This window comes from Diceros bicornis, chromosome X (assembly GCF_020826845.1).
Source record: "Diceros bicornis minor isolate mBicDic1 chromosome X, mDicBic1.mat.cur, whole genome shotgun sequence".
Taxonomy (NCBI): Eukaryota; Metazoa; Chordata; class Mammalia; order Perissodactyla; family Rhinocerotidae; genus Diceros; species Diceros bicornis.
The window spans coordinates 62603461-62626935 of record NC_080781.1 but is presented as its reverse complement, the minus strand read 5'-3'; positions in this window follow the sequence as shown (position 1 = coordinate 62626935).

Genomic DNA, 23475 nt, shown 5'->3' with positions numbered 1-23475 from the left:
CTTGGAGATGAGTTCGGTTAGTAGGGCCAGATCCTACAGGTCCTTCTGTGCCAGGCTGAGGAACGTAGACTCTGCTCCGGAGACAGTGCGGAGTCATTGGCGGATTTTAGTTGGGGAATTACATGCTCAGATTTGTCTGCAGGAAAGGTCTCTCTGGCTGCAGTGTGGAGGTTGATCAGAGGAGGACGCTCTCCGGCAGCAGAGAAGTGATAAAGGCCTGAATTAGGGCAGTGTTTTAAGGATGGAATGCTTGGGATGGATTCCAGAGCTATTAAGGAAGTAAAATTGGCAGGTCATGGTAATTAATTAGATGTGAGGGGTGAGGGAGAGGGGGGAGTGAAGGTTTCTAGCTTGAGAGCCTGGGTGGATGGTGGGGTTGCCCCTTGATAAATGAAACTGGCAGAAGAGTGGCCTGTGAGTATGATAAGTTCTATTTGGGGTGAGGAGGGTTTGAAGTGTCTTTGGAGATGACTGCTGAGTAGATGTCTAAACTGGCTGAAGCCTGGGGGAGTGGTCCATGCTGAGGTGACATTTGGAGTTCACCCGTCGAGGAGAGGTGGTAGAAGCCACAGGAGTGGCTGAGTGTGCCCAGGAGCATCCTGGGGGAGGAGAGGCTTGTGATCAGTGCTTTGGGGAACCCAACATTTAAGGGGCGTGCTGAAGAAGAGAGGCCTGTGAGAGGGACTGAGAAAGAATGGTCAAGGAAGTAGGAGGAGAACCAGGAAAGCCACGGCTAAGGAGAAAGTATAGAATCAGGGAAGAGAGATTTTCATGAAGCAGGAGGTGGTCACAAATGTGGCTGAGAGGTTTGCTGCGTTAAGGATAGAAAAGCATTCAACAACTTTTGTAATTAGAGCTCTGAAGTCGGGGTGAGAGCTGCCGTAGGGATGGGAGCCTGACAGCAGTGGTCTGAGGTGGCAAGGGCAGGTGGAGAAGTGGGGACAGGCCAGCGAGGACCCTGGGAAAAGGTGATACAGAGCACTAGCTAGAGGGAGACACAGAGTCAAAGGGAAGCCAAGAGCACATGATGGGAACGTCAGGCCCTTCCCTCCTGGCTTCTTTGCTCCCTGCCCACCCCCCCACCCAACTTGGGTCTCTGCCCTGGACATGCTGGGGTTTGTCAGTGCCTTTCAAAGTGCTGGGCCTTCCACCTCTCTTCAGGCTCCCTCAAGTCTCACAGAAGAAATCTCCCTTTGCTTGGCTCTGGAATAAGCCCCTGGGAGAGCCGAGGAGACAGCAATTAGACCAGTTGCAACGGCTGTCCGCTCACATCTCTGTGCCAGGGCAGGCCTGCTGGCACCCTGCCAAACTCTTCTGGGCCAGCTCCACTGCCTGGTCTCCTTCCTATGTGGCCCTCATGGTAGCCATCTACAGAGGGGCCTCCAAGGGGCTGGAGGCTGGGAGATGGCCTTGCTAAACCTCTCTGGCCTCTGCCGAAGCTGTGCACTCAGAAGCCAGGTGTAACCCTATCAGCCCCAGGACTGAGCCAGTGCCCACCAGTTTAAGGGAAGGGAAGGTGGAGTGAAAGGAAAAGGGCAGGAGCAGGGTTCCCTTTCACACCCCTGCCCTTCACTTCTTGTGTGACTAAAGATACTGTCCCCTTACCAGGCTCCTGTGTCTCCCCCTCCACAAATCTTCAGAGGAGCCCAGCTCCTAGAAATAAATCTGCCTCTGTCTGTGGGATTGGTCCTTTTGGGCCTGCAATGTCTGCCTGCTGTGCTTCGTTGCTGTTGGGACCTGATTTTTCCAGAGGCTTTTCAGCCTTGGTGGGAAGACTTCGTCATCCTGAAAGTCATCCATTTCCCCTCATTAGCCCCAGCCCTAGCACACTCCTATCCTTTCCTGTTTCAAGCTTTCACTCAATGGCAGCACCCTGCCTTTGACTTCACCCTTTCAAAGCTGATACATCCTAGAACTATCCTAAAATGTTCATCTATCTCAACAGTTTGTGGTAGAATGAAGGCTCTGAATACCTCAGTCTACTCTGTATTAAAAAGACTCTCCCTCTTTCCCTTCCTTCCCTCCACAAGCATCTCAGTGTCTGGCTCTGCGTTGGGTCCTGGAGAAACAGAAATGTATCAGAGATCACCCCTGCCCTTATGGAGCTCACCATCTGGTGAGAGACACAGACATGTCCACTGATAATTCGAATGTCTCATTTAGGTGTTGTGCTGGGAGATTGTTCAGAGTACAGGGAGGGAATGGAGGGAGGCAGTGATGGAGTTCTAACTAGCTGTCCAGGAGACTTGCAAGATCAGTAGGTGTTCAGGAGGCAGACAAGGAGGCAGAGGACGCAGTGTGGGAAGAGACCCAGTAGCACACGAGGGCCTGGTGGTTTTGAGGCATGTGGCTTGGGTTCTGGTCACCTCTCATGGAACAGATGAGGACGCTGAGCTACGGAAAGGATGTCCTCCTCCAAGGTTTTACCCTCCTGAGGTGGTGGTGAAGAAGCAGGGGAAAGCTGCACGAGCCACAGCTTGAGGACTGGTGTCACCATGTTGCCTGTGGGTGCCAAGGGCAGCTGGGCCTGGCAGAGATGAAATGTGTGGTGGGCTGGGGCCAGGCCGTGGCTATAGAGTAAACTGGTACCAGAGGCTTAAAACCCCCAATCTTCTCATCTCTAAAACAGGGATAACAGCATATACTTTATAGACTTGATGCGTGGGAGAAATGACATAATGCCTATAAAAGGGCATTGGAGGGGGCTGGCCCCGCGACTTGGCGGTTAAGTGCATGCGCTCCGCTACTGGCGGCCCGGGTTCGGATCCTGGGTGCGCACTGATGCACCGCTTCTCCAGCCATGCTGAGGTGGCGTCCCACATACAGCAACTAGCAGGATGTGCAACTACAACATACGACTATCTACTGGGGCTTTGGGGAGAAAAAGGGAAAAAAAAAGGAGGAGGATTGGCAATAGATGTTAGCTCAGGGCCGGTCTTCCTCAGCAAAAGAGGAGGATTAGCATGGATGTTAGCTCAGGGCTGATCTTCCTCACAAAATAAAAAGAAACGTTAAAAAAAAACAAAAGGGCTTTGGAAATGTGAAGCTCTGTGTTCATGGGAAAGATTGTTGTTATTGGGACCCCTCTTTCCAGCCCCCAGGTTAAAAGCTACCACCCTCAGGAAGCCTTCCCTGGTTCTTGCAAGCTGGAAGTCATCACCCCTCTTCTGATTGGTCCTTGCACAGCATCTGTGAGTGCCTCGAAGGCAGAGACCATGTCTGATTTCTCTTTGCATGTGCAGGGCCTAGCCCCGGGTAGGTTCCCTGCGGATCAAGACTCACGTGCACTCATGTTCTGCCATGCACACTCATGGCTAAACATATGAGCAAGGGCAAGAGGCCAGGTACCTGCACTTGGAGACACCCCTGTGGGTACAGGTGTCCTTGGGCATGCCCCACGAATGCCCACATTCACATCCACTCCACTCCTGTGAACAGCCTGCCCCCCACACATGTGTGCCCCCTTCCGGTTTCCCCTCATCAATCTGTTGGACTCAATACCACCCACTCCAGTTTACAGATGAAGAAAGTGAGGCTCAGAGAGGTGTCCTGCAGCCAGAAAAGCCTCACTGGAAGCCCTGGTAGGCACGTGCTTTCCCAGGGCATGTCCTCCGCCCCATTTGTGAACACAAGCCACCCTGGGCTGACCGGTTTCTGCTCCACATTGGACACCAGAAGGCATCAGTTTAACCTTGGGAAGGGCTCACAGGAATGGTCACTTGCTGGGAGGGCAGTGCTGCTGGCTGGAGTATGGGGTGGGGGGCATGGGGATGCGGGCAGGGGGTGTTGGAGTTGAGGAGGGAGGGGAAAACCTCATCAAAACCATGTCACAAAGGAGGGGTGAAGGAGAGAGAGAGAGAGAGAGAGAGAGAGATTGAGAGAGGGGGAGAGAGAGGTTTCCATTCACAAAGAAATCATTATGGTTAATTTAATTCATTGTAGCGTTTAATACAGAAAAGCTTTTCTACAGAGACTGGGCATCAGGCCAACATTTATATATAAATGGGTTTTATTTTAAAAGTGAATGCAGTGAGGGGATAGACTGGGGTTGGCCCTCTCACTCCCTCTTGCCTTCCCTCCCCTCTCTCTTTAGCTACCTTTCTGAGCCTGGGTAGGTGAGGAATTGGGTCTCCCACAAAGCAGGAACCCCCTACTCCCCAGTCCTGTGGCCCAGAATTTCCCGTATTCTTCCCAAGACTTCCCCTTAGTCTTCCCAAGACTATGTTTCCTCCACTTTCTCAGGACCATAGGGAGACCCTAGGCTGGGCCCAGCCCAGAGCTGCATTGAGACATTAAAATCCTTGAATGCTATCCTCAAGGTAGCTACCTCCAGCTGCCTTGTCCCCATCCAGGGCAGGCTCCACCTATTGCACAGACAAGGACACTGAAGCTCAGAAAAAGTGCATGACCTGACTGTGCTCAAACAACTTGGTCAGTGACAATGGCAGAACCCGAACCCGGGTCTTCTGTTTCTTAGTTCAATGCCCCAGAAGGTGCAGGTCTTCCTATTCTGTTAGCTCTCCAATCTGTGCCTAGCATCTGGGGGGACTAGCACTGCTTCCCCTTGTACCTGAGTCAGGCCCAGATCGACCCTTCTGGGCAGTTCCACACGCCTCTGAAATGATCTCCCCACTCCCATGCCTCCTAGTCCTCCAGCCAGTTAATCAACTAATTCACACTGTGGTCTCAATGGCAAATAATAACTTACTGTAAAGTGCTCATGGTGCAATTTCAGGCTCACTGGGCTTGTTGGAGGCTGGAAAAGAGCTGTGGGGATAGGGAGACATTTTAAGAGCCCATCACATTATATTACAAACCATTTATCCAGCACCCTGTGTTGCCACATATTCGTCAGTGCCTGTTGGTTTGAAATCACAGCATATTGATGAATACACTGCCATGGGTTGAGTAGCACAGCTCTTAAAGGAACATGGCCAAGGAGGCCCCTGGATTTGCCTGCGCTCATTTTCTTCCCAGCCCTCTAGCTCCAGCAGCGGAGACCTAGCTACACTTGACCAGCCCCTTTCCTCCTGTTTAGCATAGCCTGGCCCTGAGGGAGAAGGCAGCATGTAAGAATGAGGGGTCATGGCACCGACTTGAGCTTTCTGGGGAGTTGGCCTCCTTTCCTGCTATGGTACCGGGTGCCAGGTGCAGCTTTCAGGGTTAGGATCCATGTGTCCTCACATGGTAGAACTGCCCACACATGCTCTCATCATAGGGATAAGGTAATTGAGCCTTAGAAAACTGAAGTGACACACCCAAGGCTGTGACACTAGGACACAGTGGAGCTGGAGTTGGCATTCAAGCCTTATGACCCCTGGGCCTCACGGCTGACTAAAGCCCACACCACCCCAATAAAGACGACCAGCTCAAGCTGGCTACTTGGCTTGCCAGTATCAGATGATGGGGCTTCTGATTCAAACAGGAGCATATAACCTCTCTGATGGGCCTCCCTGAGCTACCCACTAGGCTCTCCAACTCCCCTGGGGAGGGAGTTGGTTTGCCTAGCGGGTTGAGCATCAAGATGAAGCACAGAATCAAAAGAGGGAGCAGAGGCCTGGGCCCACGCTCTGAGCCCAGCTCCCGGGCCCCTAGAGAAGGATAAGAGGGGCTTGAGGCTGGGTTCCAGACCCTCAAGGAGGCCAGGAGTCCCTGGCAGCCCTCCTATGTGTCTCCAGGTCTCCCAGTGGCCCGGCTGGTATTTGGGGTTCAAGCCCAGCACAGTCCCACATCTGGATCCCGTTAGCTTACCGCGTTCCTTCTTGGCCAGGAAGAATGTGCGCAACGCCGGAGGAGCTGCTGGACTGTGGGCTTGCTGCTAGGACCGGGCTATCAAAGCAGAGTGGTGGGCAGCCGGCCCCTGGGCAGGGGCTTCCCGGGCTCTCCATCATCACACCGCCGCCACCGGTAGCTCTGGGGTGGAGCAGGGCCCTTTCAGTAGGCGCTTCTGCGCAGGAGCGAGCCAAGGGTCGGGCTGCGCCCCCGGGCAGGCCCACTGCTTCTGATTAGCGGCTCACCCGCTGCTCCTGCCCCACCGCCCTTCCCCCACAGCCAGAGCAGACGGGAGCCACCCAGATGCTCCCCCAAATCCCAGGCTGTGTGCGGGGAAGGGGCCCTCCGCGCCTAGTCAGGGCAGGCGGAGCTGACCTCTGCAGACCTCTACCAGCTTCAGAAAGCAGACCCTGGTTTTTCCTTTCCAAATCTTCTTCGAGTCCCCTCTCTGAAGAGCTCCAGCTGTAACCAGCCGTAGTTGGAGGCAGTTAGAAAAACATAATACTGAGGCCTTGTGCAGTCTTTTATAGTATAGCACAGTGGCTAAGAATGAAGGTTCTGGAGCCAGGCTGCCTGGGTTTAAATCTGGGCTCTGCTACTTCTTAGCCCTGTGACTTGGGGCAAGTTACTTAGTCTCTCTGTGCCTTAGGTGTCCCTCAAACTCTCTGTACAATCTCAAGAACAGTAGGTCTGAAGGTAACAGCATTGCTGTGAGCCTTAAATGAGTTAATAGTCGTCAAGTGCTTAGAATAGTGCCTGGCACATGGTGAGCACCCAGTAAATTATTATTGTTGCACAGTTTATTTACATCCATTGACTCATTGGAGCCTCGAGCAACCCTGTGACCTAGGGATTGCAGTGGAAAACTAGAGAAGGGAAGGCCTTATCCCAAGTCACACAGCCATTGGGGCAGGGTTGGGACACGACAGGTCTCTTTGTCCAATTCCCCACCACCCACTACCTGTGCACCTCCTTGCATTGCCCATGGCATCTCAGTCAAGCAACAGTGGGGAAGGAACTTTCATCCAGGCTGAAATTCTCACTTTTGCTACATGGCTGATGGGCCAAGGGGAAGGTCAACGATCTCTAAGTGTTGGGTCCAGAGAACTGCTAATCCCTCGGGGCCATGGCTGCAGAGAGATAGTATAGGCTTCAAAGCCAGTGGCCTAGACCTGCCAGGGGCCCTGAAAAGACCCACCCAGTGTCCCCCAAGACTCATCTCCCTAAGGGGACAACTCACCTAGTGGGAGTAAGAAGCCAGGAGTCCGTGATGAAGCTGAGTGGAAAGTTTTTGGCTGAGCTTTTGTCCTGATCGTCGAGAGGGGTAGGGGAGAGGTAGGAGTGCCACCAAAGTGGTTGATGGAGCATTGGATAGTTAGCTTGGAGGAGAGGTGGGGTAACAAGAGAACCCAGGAGCCCACCCTCTGGCCAAAAGGATACCCCCCCTTATCCCTTGGGTAGCCTAGGATACCTTCTGCAGCCATCTTCCACTACCCCTGCTTTCTAAGCAGCCCCCAGCCTGCCTCAGTGCTGCCTGATGAAGCAGGAGCCAGGCGAGAAATGGGAATCAGAGGAGTCCCTGTCCTTCTCACCCCCACCCCACTCTCCCCCACACAGAGCTGAGTGTTCCTCCCAGGCCCTGCCCACAGCCAAGGGATCTCGGCCAGCCCTGCAGGGAGCTGGCAGGAGAAAGTCCAGGGAATGTGACCACAGCTTACCCTGCCTCTGCCCACAAGGCCAGCTGGCACCAGAGGGCTCAAGCACCCTTTCTAAATTGAGCTCAGAGATTTGCTGAGGATTGAGTTCTGGAGGCAGGAGAGGGAAAGGAGGGAGAAGAGAGAGCTCAAGGAGATGCTGCTGATACAGAGCTCTCAAGGCAGATCCCAAGGGGTGCTCAAACAGCAGTGGCTGCTCCTTCCACACTACGGGGGCGGGGTTGTGGGGCAGGGAGGAGAGCACAGCCTGAATCCTGGGTTCAAGTCTAGATTCAGCCACTTGGTAGGTGATGATACTGAACAAGTCACTCCCTGCCTGTGAGCCTCCAGATCCTCATTCGTATAAGGAGGTAATAATGCCTGTGTCTCAGAGCTTGTCCCTTGTCATGGTCATTTGTCATTTTGGGTTGCCCATCCTCCCCAACCTAATGGCACCCTGATTTCTTTTGGAGAAATTCCCTCTCTCATTTTCTTTTTTTTTGTGTGTGTGAGGAAGATCAGCCCTAAGCTAACATCCATGCCAATCCTCCTCTCTTTTTGCTGAGGAAGACCGGCTCTGAGCTAACATCCATACCCATCTTCCTCCACCTTTACGTGGGACGCCACCACAGCATGGCCCAACAAGCAGCGTGTCGGCACGCACCCGAGATCCGAACCCGGGCCGCCAGCAGCAGAGCGCGCGCACTTAACCACTATGCCAGGGGGCCGGCCCCTCCCTCTCTCATTTTTGTATGGTCTTAGTGGGGGGTAATCTAAGGCAATTGCTTCAACTCGGGATGTCAAGGGGGCTGGTGTGTGACTGGAGCTCAGCCAAGAGGATGCTCCCTCTTTGAGCAAGTGCCACAGTAGAGGGGTGGGTATTGGCCACGTTGGCTGCATGGCAGTGAAGGTGTCCTGGCCAGGTGTGCCACTTACAAGACAGGCACTGCACATCCTGTTTCTTGGCTGCTTGGAGCTTCCCTGGCTCCTGGTCACTCTCAAGTCTGCTTCTGCAGCTCCCATGAGTTCTGAGTGCGCCCCTCTTCGTACAAATTCCCTCTCCACTTGGTGTGATCCAGTTTGGTTTCTGTGTGTGCCCTCTGAACTCTCCCTTCTTCACCCCCCACCAGACTGTGGGGGCCAACACTCTGTCCTCTGGTCCCCCAGGTGCCCTCTCAGAGCCTAGCACAGCGCATGGAGCACACACTCACTTGCACACTCCTGGCCCCTGACTGGGGAAGGGAGCTATGGTTTGCCAGAGGCCAGGCAGATGCCTTCAGCTCCGAGGAGACACTGCTTGACAGGTGTGGGAGGAAGCCACCTGCTGTGGAGGCAGGGGTCAGGACGGATGACTTCCGGAGGCGTTGGGCAGCCTCCTCTGGGAAGACCTGACCCACCCTTGGGAAACACATGTTCAATCCTGGCAAAGGCCTGGCCCAGAGTGGGAGCTAGCTTAATTCTTGTCCTTGCCCTGTAGTTCTGCTGCTGTTGGACTATGAAGATGAAGGTCCATGAAGAAGCGTCAGGCCCCAACCTGCAGGCCAGGGCTAGCGGAGCAGTGCCGGGGCCGAGGAAAAGCCAGAACTTCATTCTGTGCATCTGCACCCGTACATGAGTGCATCCAGAGATGTAGAACTGGTTTTATGTTTAACAAATGGGGTCCTACTCTATATGCACGCATGTTTTACAACTTACTTTTTAACCTTAACAGTAGGTGTGGGGTACCTTTCCATTCTGCGTGTGTTGATCTATCTTAGTCTTTTGAAGAGCTACAATGGATGCCATAGTACGGGATAGTTTATTAAACCAGTACCCTATTCATGGCCACTTTGGTTGTCTACAATTTGCCCCTCTTATATGCACTGTAATTTTACATATATAACTGTGCACATGTGAGTACTTCTGTAGGATAAGTACCCAGAAGAGGAATGCTGAGTTAAATAGTTATATTTTATCTTAGTACAACCCTGTGCCCCCGACTAGACTGCAAGCTCTGGGTGGACAGAGTCAGGGTCCTGCAGCACTGGGAAGGAAGAGGGGATATAAGGAAGAGATCAAAGAGGCGATTGTGGAAACCTTCTGACTTGCAGGTGGGAGGATGTTTATTTTCCACCAGGTTCTCCTGGGGAAAAACATCTCCAACACCAGTTCTGGCCGTCTGAGGACACAGGGCACTGAATCAAGAGCCATCTTCCTGGACCTCTGGATCAGGCCCACATTTGGCACACTGCAGGCCCACATCCTGGCTTGGTTGAGCCAAGGCGGGAGCCGGCCTCTCTCTCCACATCCAGCTGGGACAGGCTCACACACAAGATGTTTGGGTAGCACCTCCACCCTCCCCTCCGTGTGGCCCCTGGGACCTGCATTGCCTCCAGCCTGGGGTGTCTCCTCTCCTTCCCCTATTTGCCCACCAGGGACCAGGGTCTCAGCCCCCCTCCACAAGGGCTGCATACCTCCAGAAAGCATGCCTGGGCATGGTAAGGCATGGAGTCCAGAGAGCTTGCAGAGTGCAGAGCCCACTGGCAGCACCTGGAAGGGGGTGGGTGGAGTGGAGGCTAGAAGCTGGGGATTTTTCCTTAATAACAACCTGGCGCCCCAATTCATTAGCGGCTCTGCCTGCTTGCCTGCAAGCTGCCTTGCACCCCCTCTTCCCTCCTGGAGGAGGCTTCATCTTCAAAGCTTTTTGGGAAACACTTAATTAACCCCCACAGCCCTACCTCCTGCCCAGAAGGCTGCTGATTCCCTCATCTCCATGGGGTGGGGAAAGGGGAGAGCCAGGGAAACTGAAGACTGAAGAAAGGGTGTGGGGCTGGGACCCAAGTGATCCCAGGATCCCAGACAAGGAAGCTGCCTTCTCTTTCAATCCCCCCTCAGCCCCACCCCTCAAAAGGCTAGTGGGACCCCCAGAGGCCAAGCCGTACAGCCAAGGGGTTAGAGGTTAAAGAACTTATCTTGCAACACAGTTTATTTTGGATAAGTCATATCATCTCCGTGTGCCTCAGTTCCCTCAGCTTTAAAACAGAGACATTAAGAGCACCTAGTTGTCAGGACTGTGGGAACAATCTAATGGGACGTGGGAAGAGCAAACACTCTGGGAGCTGTGTGTCCAAACAATGATTGGAAGAAATCAGAACGAGTATCCAGGAGATGTCCCATGGACAGAGGTGTGGTGCAGAGTGGAAGAGAGGGCCCTTAAGGGGTACTGGGTGAGGAGGTGGGCCCCTTGCACTCTGTGAGCAGGGGCTGCTACCCAGCACTGAGAAGAGGGAGAGAGTTGCTGGCAGAGGAAAGGGCGGGAACCTTGCTCCCTGGCACCTTTTTCTCTTTCCTCGTCTTTACTCTTTTTCTCCTCCAAGTTTTACACACACACACACACACACCTGTGCGCACACACATTCATCTCTACGTTCGTGTACATATGTGTACACAGACACTCACATACACACATGCACACACACAAAGGCATCCAAATGAGCAGGAGCAGCCCCGGGGAATGGCTCATAACTTCCCATATGGCTAGGCACACAGCATCCAGCCACACAAAGATGCTCCCGCCCAGGTGTCCAGGGTCTAAGTGAAGCCAGGGAGGGACAAATGGGAATTAGGTGGTGAGCTGAGTGCCAAATGAAACAGCCTCCCTTGAGTAAGCCTACCTTTTTTGCTCTTGTTTTTCTGACCACCGTCAATCCTTTATGTGTCCCTTTCTGAGGGCAAGTACCACAATTCTTCTCCTGCTCCGGTTATTTCTCCACATGTCCTATCTCCCCTATGAGACTGGAAGCTTACCGAAGGCAGTGACAGGTTCTTGTTTCTCAGAGTTCCCTGCCCCTAGCATATTGGGAATTAGCATGGACTGTGTGTGCGTCCTCCTGGTGCCATGGTGGGGGAGGGGTTTAATCTTCACACCCAAGTGTGAGGTCAGCCTCATCTTCCACATTTTACACATAAAGAAACTGAGGCTTAGAGTGGGGAAGTGACTTGCCCAAGGTCGTGCAGCTAAGGTGAAGCAGAGCCAGGAGTCCAACCAAAGCCAGTGTTCCTCTTTCTTTTCTTACAGCACGCAGTTTTTTTCTCTAGGAGTTTCCAGGGGGCTCCCTGGGCTGGGTGTGGAAGCTGGGTAGGGCCAGCACCTCTTCTGAGGTTCAGCAGAAGCTGCCAGCAGCTTGACTTTGGAGGAGTGCTTGGCCCTCAGATACCTGCACCCACTCTGCCCCTTCTGTGCAAGGAGCTCAGAGGCAGCAGCCCTTTTCTTGCATCCCAGGAGAGGCAGGAGGTGCCTGGGGAGGAGGGAGGCCCAGAGAGGAAAATTTTTGGCAATTGGCAGCAGAGGCTGGTATAAGAGCAGAACTGAGCCAGGCCCCATGGAGGTAAGCTGGGAGAGGCTGAGCTGAGGTCTGCTGGTGCCCTAGCCTCCTGCTAGGGCATGGGCCTTGGAGTTAGGAAGGAACACTTGGAACACTAGTGAGAAATTGAGCCCCCTGAAGCCAAGCCCAGGGCGAGGCTACTGTGGCCAGGCCCTGTGGGCGGAGAATGGGGCAGCCTGGTGCCTGGTAGGAGGGACGGCCAGGTAAGCAGCCCTCACCCTGGAGAAAGAAGGGGACTGGAAGTCCAGAGTGGGAGATTTGTTTCTCTTGAAGGGAAACCTTCAAACACTAATTGGTAGTTGCAAGTAATTAAAGTAATTTACTCAGATTATAAAGAAATTTCTTAAGAGTGATTAAGCAACTCCGGCTGTGTATGGTTGTTGGTAATGAGTTCCCCAGGGGGATTAGTGCACTTGGCAGGGTGTAATAGGGATGCTCACACCCGATGGGGTCTGATTCCTCGGCGTGGGGAGTGGATCAGAGAAGCTGGGGGTGTTGCAGACTGCTGAGACTCACTGGTGGAGACTGACATCAGGTCTGAGTGCGCGCGGCCAGTGCTCCACTCTATCAGGCGCTTTCAGCCGCAGACGCATGTGAGACATACTCACTCATGTGCACAGCATATACATGCCATCACACAGATCCCCAGACCTGGATGCATGTGTGTAGGCTTTCCCCCAGATGCACAAAGAGACCATGGCAATCATGCTTCTGTAGACACAGTGACTCGCAAAAATCACATGCATGGTATTTTGCATACCTGGGCACCCACACAAATCACAGCGTCAACAGGTACAGATACTGGCACAGGTGCCACACCCACACCCAGACACTGCAGAGATTGCCGAGTCTGCTCACAATCAGGCACACACATGGTTGTCAGTGTGCCAGGGACAGACACTTATTTACACAAAGGAACACCTTCACATATGCAGTGACACGTGTGGACAGGCACGTGTATACAATCACACACAGTTCCAGACATCTATATCAACCCAGACAAATGGAGCCCCAAATGTGTAGACTCGGACACATGTACAGAGCCTCACGCACAACTGCAAATTGACCTAGACGCCCAGCTATCTCACACACACACACGCACGCAACCATACAGAGGTGAGACTTGCACGCTGTCTCACACACACACACACGTTGTCTGTTCCGCAGTGTGCTGAGAGCTGCCACCTCAATCCCTCACGGTACTCAGGGGCGGCTGAGTCAGGACCTAGTGGTTCCCAGAAGCACTGCTCTGTGGATCCGTCACCCGGCCACTCCTACTGGAGTCATGCCAGGTAAATTGGAGGTGGGTTGGAGGTGGAAGAGGAAAAGAGCATGGGCCGGAGCTGGGGCATGGCTAAGATGAGCTCTGAGGAGCTCTCTGTGGCAGCAGAATGTAGGTAATAGGACACAGGCTTTGAGCCCAGAGCATCACTTTCTAGCTATGTGACCTTCACATATGTGTCCCTTCACATTTTTGACCCTTATTTCCCCATCTGCAAAATGAGGATAATAATGCTGCCTTCCTCCTAAGCAGGCTGGTCATGAGGATGAAACAAAAGAACCCATGTGGGAGAATTTTGCATGCAGTAGGCTAGCAGCAGATGGGAATTTTCTTCCTCTGAGCCTCTAGGGACTGCCTAAGCTGCCCCTTAGCTAGGGGAAAACCTCCTCTGAAACCCCCTGTGTAAAGTAGGAGGGAGTTGGCTCTGCTGTAGCCTCTGAGGCTCTCAGGGGCCGACTGGCCTTCAGAGTTGGAAGGTCTGATCAGAAGCAGTGAGTAGTGAGAGCCCTTCAAGCCCTCAGGAGCCCTGGCCTCTGGTTCTGGAGCAGACTCTTGCTCACTGTATAACTGGGGAGCTCCCTTACCTTCTCTGTGCCTCAGTTTCCTTCTCTATTCCTCAAGAGGATAGGGACAGGGGCAAGTGCTGCCATTCCAGTGTTCATGTAAATGACCCACTTGAGTCTGGGTGAATGTGAATGATGGAATTGCCATGCCTATTATTTTACCCTAAGAGGGATTCTGCTACTCTCAGGGCCTCTTGATGGCAGGGAGGGATTGGTTGGAAGCTGAGCGTGTGGGTGCCTTGCTGGAGAATATAGGATCCCGAAGCTAAGACATAAAGGAGGGAGAGAATGAAGTTACTAGCAATGTCCATGGGACCATGGAAGAAAAGGAGTCTGGGAAAGGCCTCTGAGAATGGCTGCCCCAGCTACATTTCCATTTAAATGAATGCCAAGGGCAACTGGAACTCTACTCTCTTGACCCTTTGAGGCTTCCCTACAGTTGTTATTCTGGTGACCATCCCTTTCCCCAACTTGTTTCTTGGTTCAGGGTAGCCATAAAGTCCTTAAAACACAAAAAGTTCCATGGATTTGTTGCAGAGACAGCAGGGAGGAGAGATGCTCTTCCCTGGGGAGCAGGGGCAGAGCAGCTAGAGAGGCTGAGATGTAGTAAGAGAGCTGATTCCACTGCTTGCAGCTTGTGGAAGGAAGCAGAAGCCCTCTCAAGGAAGGAGAAGTGGGCTCCAAAGTTGCCAGGCTCCAGGCCCTGTGGATTTCCAGCTCGCCCCCACCCCTACCACCCTCAAAGGTCCTAGGTCTCCTCACCACATTGTCCTTCATTTGGCCAAGCAGATTTTACGCTTATTGAGTACCCGAGTGCATGGTACCACCCCCAGGCACTAGCACATACATTCTCTTGTTTCAGCCTCTCAGTAGCTCTGTGATGGGGGGGGGGGGCAGCTTCCTTGTATCTCAGGAGGCACTACATTGGCACTGGCAGAAATTTCTGGATGCCCTGGTGGATCTTCACCTTGAATGATGCCAGGCCCATTAGTGACTCTTGAGCTTAGGGCCCTGACACCTGCTCTCCTTTGGAGCCAGAAAGGGCTCTGGTTTAGACACTGCCTCCAGCAAGCCCTGGCACCCAGACCGGGACATCAAGGGCCAAGGGTGCTTGGGTCTCGAGGAGCTTCACCAGTGGAGGCCTGGCCTAATGCCTTGCTCCTGATGAGCACCAGTGGATTGGTGTCACACTCTTCTCTTCTTCCCTCTCCACCAGCATCACTGGCCCAGCTTGTCATTGCTCTTCTTGGACACTAAGGTCTGTGGGGCAGTTGAAAGAGCACTAACTTTGGAGCCAGACATAGGCTCAAATCCTAGCCCTGCCATTTGCTGTGTGTGACTTTGGACAAGTCACTTCACCTTTCCAAATGAGCCTCAGGTTCCTCATTGGTAAAATGAGCACAATAACCCCTTCGCCTCAAAGGCTTGCCTTGAGGGATGAATGAGATTAATAGATTCAAAAGCACCTGGCATAGTTGGCCTTCAATGAGGAATAGTTTCTCCTGTGGCCACGCAGTCTCTCAGAAGGAGCTCCTAGTCCAAGGAGTCCCAAATTTCTATCCCAGAACTTCACATGGCCCTCTCACTTCCAGCTTCCTATCCATTTCTTGCCCATCACTGCTTATTCTGTGCCTTCTTGTTCCCTGAGCCTCTTGGGGTCATTGTGTCTACCCTTGATTCCAAAGAGAACCCTTCATCCAGATGGAGCTGGAGTAGAAGATGATCTTCTCTGAGAGCTTTCTAGAGAGGAGGCTGCCCCCTAAATCTAGGGCCTCGGGTTCCTGTATCACTTGGCTCTCTAGGTCAGAAACCTGTCTCTCTGACCGCAGTTCTCATCCGCTCCTTCTTATCCTGCTGTCAGGGAGAGGGGAACAGCTGTTTCCCATCCTCCAAATAATAAGCCTGCTGTGCAAATCACTTTCCAAAATCGTTAGGTCACAAAGATTCTATTCAGCGTCAGTGTTTGCATTGGCCCCTCCCTCATGTCCCAGAGACTGGAAGACATTCACTCACAGAGACACTGGCACAGAGACACACCCGAGAGACTGAGAGAACTCGAGTCAGAGGCCTGTACAGATTTTCCCAGAGAAAGAAAGAGCCAGGACGACACTCGCAGAAGAGCCAAGAAGGCCCTTCAGCCCAGAGACCCAGAGTTTAGGAGGGATTTGGAATCTTACACTTTTTGGAAAGACCCTGAGCAGCTGCCCAACCACAGAAGCAAGAACTGGGCTGGACTGAAGCCTTCCAGGTGCCCAGCCTTGTGCTCAGAGGGGAGAGAGGGGACGAAGGGGTTTCCTCTGCTCTTGGAGGCCTTGTAGTCCAGTTGTAGAGACAGCACACACCCAGATACACACAGACATGCACGCCAAGTTAATAATACAAGGCTTCCTAACAGCAATGCAAGAGACATCACCAGATAATATATGCACTGCGCCAGACAGAGGGGCTTGGAGAATAAGCGCCAGAGGACCGTACAGCAGGAAGAAAGCACACAGTGTCCTTTCCTTGGGTAGCCCTGTCACATTTGCCCAAGGCATCAGGGAAGAGCCACTTTCCTCTCTCCTGGCCACAAAGAGATCATCACCCTTTGGCATTCTGGGAGACCTCCCTACTGACCAGTGCCTAACCTGGAGTTTTCCCAGTGAATTGGGTCAAGTGGTGGCAACTCAAGGCTCTTGGCCACCTAGTGTCCTTCTCGGGGATGTTTGGGTACACAGAGTGAGTAAGGTGTTGGGGAAGGCTTTAGTCTCTCAGTGAGGTTCAAAGGGAGGAAGAGGAACTACTGCTAGTCATGGAACAAACGCCCATAGTGTGCTGGGAATTGTGACAGGCGCAGTGTAGAAATATGTCATAGAATCCTCTGCAAACTCCAGTTTATTAGCCCACTTTCCAGATGAGGAAACTAAGGTGCAGCAAAGTGAAGGGACTTGAGCAAAGGCACAAAGTTAGGAAATGGTCAAGCTTGGAGTCCAACCTAGATCTGTCTGGCTTCAAAAACCCTACTTTTCTCACTCTCCCACAGAACGAGTGGGGCTGGTCCTCCCCAAGAAGACCAGGTTGGCATCACTGATCTTGGGATAGCCAAGGGAGGGGTGAATCCCTCCTCATGGACTCCTGGATCACTTTTCTCTCCCTAGGTACCTCAGGCTGCCAGCTTAGAAGGCCTCAGCCTCCTGGGGATTCAGAGGCCAATCCATCTTGCTCCCAGCTGGGCTTCTAGCCCAGGAAGATGGGGTCTGTCTTCCTGGGGACAGAAAAGAGCCTCCTAGCCTCCACTGGTGATCCAGCCTCTTGTCCACCAGCCACTACAGGGCCTTCAGATGCAAGAGAAGCCCAGAGTCTGGCTCAGTGCTCTCCCTGACAGAGTCTTTGTGAAGCCACACCTGGGGATGGATGAGACTGGGGAAAAGGGGCTGGAAAGTGTTTCTTTTGCCTGAGACAAGGGTGGGTCTGAACCCACTCTCTGGCTTGGCAAGGAATCCTGTGCCAAGAGGCCCCCAGAGAAGTCATATATACAGTTGACCTGCCTGCCTCTGGTGAGACATAACTGGACAGATGTCACCATGACAAACCTCCAGAACCCAAGTATTTAGGTCAGCTCCTGGCCAGGGAACTGCTCTCAGGGCAGGCTGTGAACCTGCAGAAAGGGCCTTGATTCTTAGAATTACTGTGGGGAGAATTTTCCACATCACCAAAGACAGCTACCTGGAGCCCAAACCTTCAGCCATAGCCATCACCAACATGATTTCATCTACCCTCATTGTCACCACTGCCACTTCCATCACCATTATCATCAACTTAATGAAATCTGACATCACTGTCCTCGCCTGCCTCAACTTTAACATTTGTACCACCTCTGTTATCACTGACATCCACCAATATTGCCACATATAATTTCCACCCACTGTCATCTCCTCCACCACCTTCTTTAGAAATATATTTACTTATTTAAAAGGCTAATTGCCATTGCTCTCCATTCAGAGAGAACACCAGGGGACCAACCCCTGCCCTCTAGTCAAAGACTGATCAACTAATAGAGACATGTACATGTGGGACCCATCAAAACCAACCTGTATACCTGTCATGCTATTGACATGTTTGGGAGTGTCTATTCAGGTCAGGGGCCAGAGCCCTGCCAAGGTTGAGGGAATTCTGAGCCTTGACTCTGTCAAGTGCTGTTCCCCTGGTTGATCTGGGCACTACATGGCTGGAGGCCCTGCTGAAGGCTGAGGGAGGGGCTGGTAAAGAAGGGCCATCTTTAAAGGGCATTGGGAGGGGGTGGGCAGGGCCCAAAAGAACCACCTGCTAGAAGTGTAGGCTAGGCCTGGGAGTTGGCGGCCCCTAAAGCCTTGAAGTGTGCTTGCTCCCATGGGTGGCTCCCATGAAGACCTGTGCCCACATGTCCACAGTAAGGAGGTGACTCATGCCAGGCTCCAGGGCAAGGTGTGAGAGGCAGCCTAGGACATGCCTTCCAAAGCCGCTAAAAGAGTGTGTGAGTATGTGAGCGTGTTTAAGAGAGAGAGAGTGTGTGTGTGTGTATGTGTGTGTGTGTATGTGTTGGGGGTAGGGAAACGTGTGCCCCTTTCTTTCTGAGCAAAACCTGGGTACCAAGAGTAGGGCAGTGCCAGTTCTAGGCTAGAGAGGGTAAGGGGCTCCCTAGCTTGTGCCCTTGGGGAAAAGCCTTGCAAGCCCGATGCACCTTAGTAGCTTCCTTGGCCCAGATGGAAGCACCAGCCTCTGCTCCTTGACCTGTCCCAAGTAATTCAGTTGTGTCCAAAAGATGAGGGAGCTGGCTATGGCCATGCTCTGTTTATGGATACTTTACCCCTCCCGTGACAATGAGCTCCTTCCCTCTCTTTTCTGAATGCTAGTTCTGTCTCAGGACAGGGCTGACTCTTGAAATCACCATCTGTTTACATACTGATGGGATGTCTGGAATCTGCCTCAAAATAATTCTTGGATGGGAGTGGGTGTGAATGGGAGTGAAACAAGGTTGGCCATGAATTGATAATCACTGAAGCTGGGGGATGGGTAAATACATGGGGGCTCATGAAACTATTCTGTCTACTTTTACACGTACCTGAGATTTTTCCATAATAAAAAGTTAAAGCAAAACAGAACAAAGTAAGTGAGAACCTGCAAACACCACGTATGTATTGAGTTGAAATCATACTTTCCAGTAGTTTCCACCCACAGATCACAGATATGCCTTCTCAGACCGTGCAGACCACCCTTGTTCCTTCTGCCCCGTGTTGCCTTCAGCTATTTGGACAAAAGCGTGATCTTTGGAGCCAAGCAGATTTGGGATGTGTGCTGGCTCTGCTGCTTCCTAGATGTGTGATCTCCTGCAAGTTACTTCACTTCTCTTCTCTGAATCAGAGGAAGGTGACTCCCTTACGGTCGTTGTGGGAGTTTCATGTCTGTAAAGTCCTCTGCACAGTGCCTAGCACAAAGTGAGTGCTAGATATGGTTGAGCCTCTGCAGAACATTGCTATTTTGGGCCAAGGTTCAGGATTCTCCTTGGACAGGATAAACAGCCCCCGTTTCTCCAACTATTTCTCACACATTGCAGTTCCCTGGCCTGGGTGACCTGCCCTGGCTGACTCCTAATGTGCCTTGGCAAATGTGGGGCCTACAACCGGGCCCCGTATTCCAGATGGTCCGGACAGGCCGAGTACAGTAGAGCTATTACCTCCCTGCATCTGGGAACTGTATTTGTATTCATACAGCCGAGATTTCATTAGCTTTTTTAGCCACCACGTCACACTGTTGGCTTCGATGAAACTTGTGGTCAACTCAAAGCCCTCGGTCTTTTTCACACACGCAGCTGTTAAGCCCTGTATCCCCAGCCTGTATTTGTGCACTTGGGCTTTGGATCTCAAAGCAAGAGTTTACATTTACCCCTGTTCCATTTTATCTGGCTGCTTTTGGCCCCTGGTTCTAGCCTGTCGCAAATTTTTTTGTTTTTACTTTTCAATTCAACATAGTAGCTGTGCCTCACAGCTCCACGTCTGGGGAAATCTGTGGGGAGCATTTTGTCCCAGGCCTTCTGGATCCTCCTCCAGATCACTGATAACCTTGGTGCGTGGGATGAGATCAAGGCCCAGTGGCAGCGTGCTAAATAATTCCTTCCTGGTTGACATCAATAAGGCTCTTTAAGTTCCATTGTTTAGCTACTAATGCACCTCATCTGACCTTCTGCAGCCCACAGTTCTCTATCTTGTTCACAAGGACAGTGTGAGGGTCTTTGTCAGAGCTTTGTTGAACTCCAGAGACGAACACAGTCATAAAAGAAAGTAGGCCTAACTGGCCCCAGCATGTTCTTTGTGAAGCACTGTTTCCTCATCTCCTGGCTTCTTTCGGAGGTTTCCCGACAACCAGTAACTTGACAGTTCTCTTGAGAATTTTGTCAAGGCTCCAGACTGAACTAAGTGGCTTGATAGCACCAAAGTCTACCTTTCCCCCATTTTTAAAAATCAATGCTATACTTGTAAATCTGCCAGCCTCCATTTGTTCTTAGAGTCGTGGTGATGGTTCCCACCTCATGTCTTCAATTGCCTTCGGTATCCTGGGCTTGGAGATAAAGTCATTTAGAATGACAACCACGCATTCAGCATCACTGGGCTGGGCACTGTGGCGAGCCAGGGCTGAGTGAAATGTGATTCCTCTACTCAGCAAGCTGCCCATCTAGTCAGAGCGGTGAGACATGCCAGTAGTCCTAACAAAAGTGAGAAAGTGGTGAGCGCCAGAAAAGAGGGACAGATACAATCTTGAGGTGCTTGGAGGGAAAAGAGCTGATAGGCAGCTGAGAGGCAATCAGGGATGGCTTTGCAGAAGAGGTCGCTTTGGAGCTGGGCCTTAAAGCATGGGCAGGATTTGGATATGTGGTGATGAGGTGAAAGACTTTCTAGGCAGGTGGAAGGGCCCAAGTAAAGGCATAGAAGTGGGGCCTTGCTTGAGGTATGTAGCATGAACAGTGAGTGATAATCATAATAGCTGCCATTTATTAAGCACTTATTATGTGCCAGGGATTGTATTATACATTATCGTGACATCACAATGCCTGCTATGAGGTAGGTACTACAATCATTTTCATTTTACACATGAGCTAACAGAGGCTCAGCAAGATTAAATGACTTGCCGAGGGTCCCACAACTAGCATGTGGCCGTGCTAGGCCTTTGAGCCAGGACTGTCTGACTCCAAAACCAATAGTCTTAACTAATAAGTCATCCAAGTCTCCACCTCTTAGCCTCTTTTGAGCTTCAGTGCCCTCTTGCTGCTGTTTGATCTGCCCTCCTGCTCCACAGCTGTTTCTGGGAGCCAGGCTGTAGGCTTCCTCGCTGTCTTCCCAGAGCAGCAGGCCTGGCCCTTCCTTTGGATCTCCTGGCCTCCAAGTAGAGCTATAGAACACTTGCTGCCTGGGCCTGTTTGCTGGCCTCGCCGCCTCCTGACTTTTGCCCTCGTGAATGCATTCTCTCTGCTTTGCAGCCTTGGTGTATGACCTTTCTATTTTTGAGTTCCTTTGGAAAATCCTTTTGTAGTTCTTTTACTTCCAATACCTCCCCCATTTAGTCTGGACCACGGGCAATTCTACCATTCAAGTCAAATATTTTGGTGCTCCCATCCCTCCTGAGCCTCTGAGCCATCGCCCTCTGGAGGATGTTGGGCTGTGAGATCATCTTCCCTAATCCTCCACCCTCAATCTTTTCCGTGGCTTCTCTGAGCTCTGTGTCTCTGGTGCCCAGGGTCCATACCTGGGCGCAGTCCTCCATCCCAGTGGGAGCCGGCCCTGAGCAGACCTGCTCACTTCCTCCTAGGGTTCCCAGCACTTCCCCCTCCCCAGCCAGGTCCTTCTCATGGGCCAGGATTAGGTCTAGAGAAGCTGCTGGCCTCAGCCATCCCTCTGCCCATTGAGAGGCCCATGGTTACCAAGGGCCACCGAGGATGGGGCAGCTGTTTTGCTTCTAGCAGCAGGGACTTGACGCTCACAGCAGTCTGGAGAGGGAACATCCACCTTCAACGTTCCATTGCAGAGAGGGGGCTGCAATGGAAGGTTTCTGGTGTGTGTATGGGTACACGTGCACACACACATGTGTGAGTGTTCACATCTCTCACAGGATGATTCCATCTCGCCTTCTATCACATCCCTTCCCTTCTGTCATGGGCCCCACACCATCAGGCCTCAGTGTTAGCATCCTGACTCTGTACCTTCAGGGGCTGGCATTTTGAAGTCTCTCTTACCTTTGCTCAAAGGAACAGGAAGCCTCCTTCTGGCCCCTTAGGCCACAGCATGCCAGTCCAATCTTCCGCTACCATGCCATCTCCTCGCTTGACTAAGTCCATCACATCCCCTCTTCTCTCTTTCAAAATGAGGCTATAGAGTACAACCCAAGAGCCCTCTCTGGATTTGGAGGTGGGAGAACTGAGTCTCCAACTTGTAGCCAGCAGAGCAATCTTTTTCAAACTGCAGATTGCAGCTCATTAGCAAGTCATGCAATCAGTTCAGTGAATCTTGGCAAGGATTTAAAAAAAAAATGAAATAGAGTACATCTCATGCAGTAAGGATCAGTATTGTTTCACAACACTTCTGTTTCCATTTTATATATACCTACTTTTATACACACACACACACACACACATACATATATGTTTGTTTTACTACGGGTTGCAATTAAAACAAAACCTCAAAGCACTGTTCTATAGTCTAGCTGTGTGACCTTGAACAAGTCATTTGCCCTCTCTGGTCCTCATTTTTCTCACATGAAAAATAGGGGTAGTAATCCCTCCCTCTCTCCCTTGTTCCTAGAGCTGAGGTCTGTGTGGTATGTCTCTGGAAGCAGTTTGAAGACTGAGAAGCGCTGTGCACACAGGAGTATATTATTGTAACAGGTGACAAACTCCCACTGTGCCTGTCCTGCCCATCCTTCTGTTTCCTCTCTGAGGCCTCACAGCCACATGGTATCCAGTGTGGGCTGTGCCAGGGTGTCTTCAGTGTAGGGATCCGAGGCTGTAGGTGGGAAGGCCTCAGCATGGCTGCTCTGAAGGGGCTGCCCAGCTGCCCACCCCTCCCTCCCAGCAGAGAGCCAAGAGGGGCAGACAGGAGATACTCATCCCATTTGCCGGAACAGCAGAAACTGGGCACCTCCCCATTGCCAGTGCACCTGGCCAGGCTTCATTTCTCCAGAAGGTGGGGCTTTTGAGGAGGCCTGGATGATATCTTCCTGAGAGGCTGAGCTTATAACTAAAGTGGACAGGGAGGGGAGTGTCGGGGAAGTGGGACAATCCCCCTCTGCCCTTTCCCTTAAGGTTCTGTGGCTGGCCAAATAATTAAAAGACAGGTTAGCAAGAGAAAATAACACCAAGTTTAATAATATGTATACATGGGAGAAACCAGGGAAACTGAGTGTTCTCAACACAATAGCAGCAATTCTCATCTTACATACCATCTTCAACTAAAAACAAAGGACGATGTTGGGGGCAGGGGGTTTGGGGTTTCAGAGGGGAAGAAGACAATTTACATGGAGAGGGAAATGTAAATGTCTGTCAGACAATGCTTTGTAGGGCCACCTATAGAGAAAGTGGCCGGAGAGACAGGAATCACAGTAGTCAAGAGTATGTAGATTTAAGTCTCCTCCTTCCATCCTGATAAGAGTTTTCACAGACAAGGTCACCCCCCCCTCTTTCCCAATACAGAGAGGGAGATACTTTTACAAATGAAGATTTTCCTTATAAATGTAAATGTTTGTCTGGCAACTCCCTGCAGGACCACCTAGAGGATGTGCCGGGGAGAGACAGAATT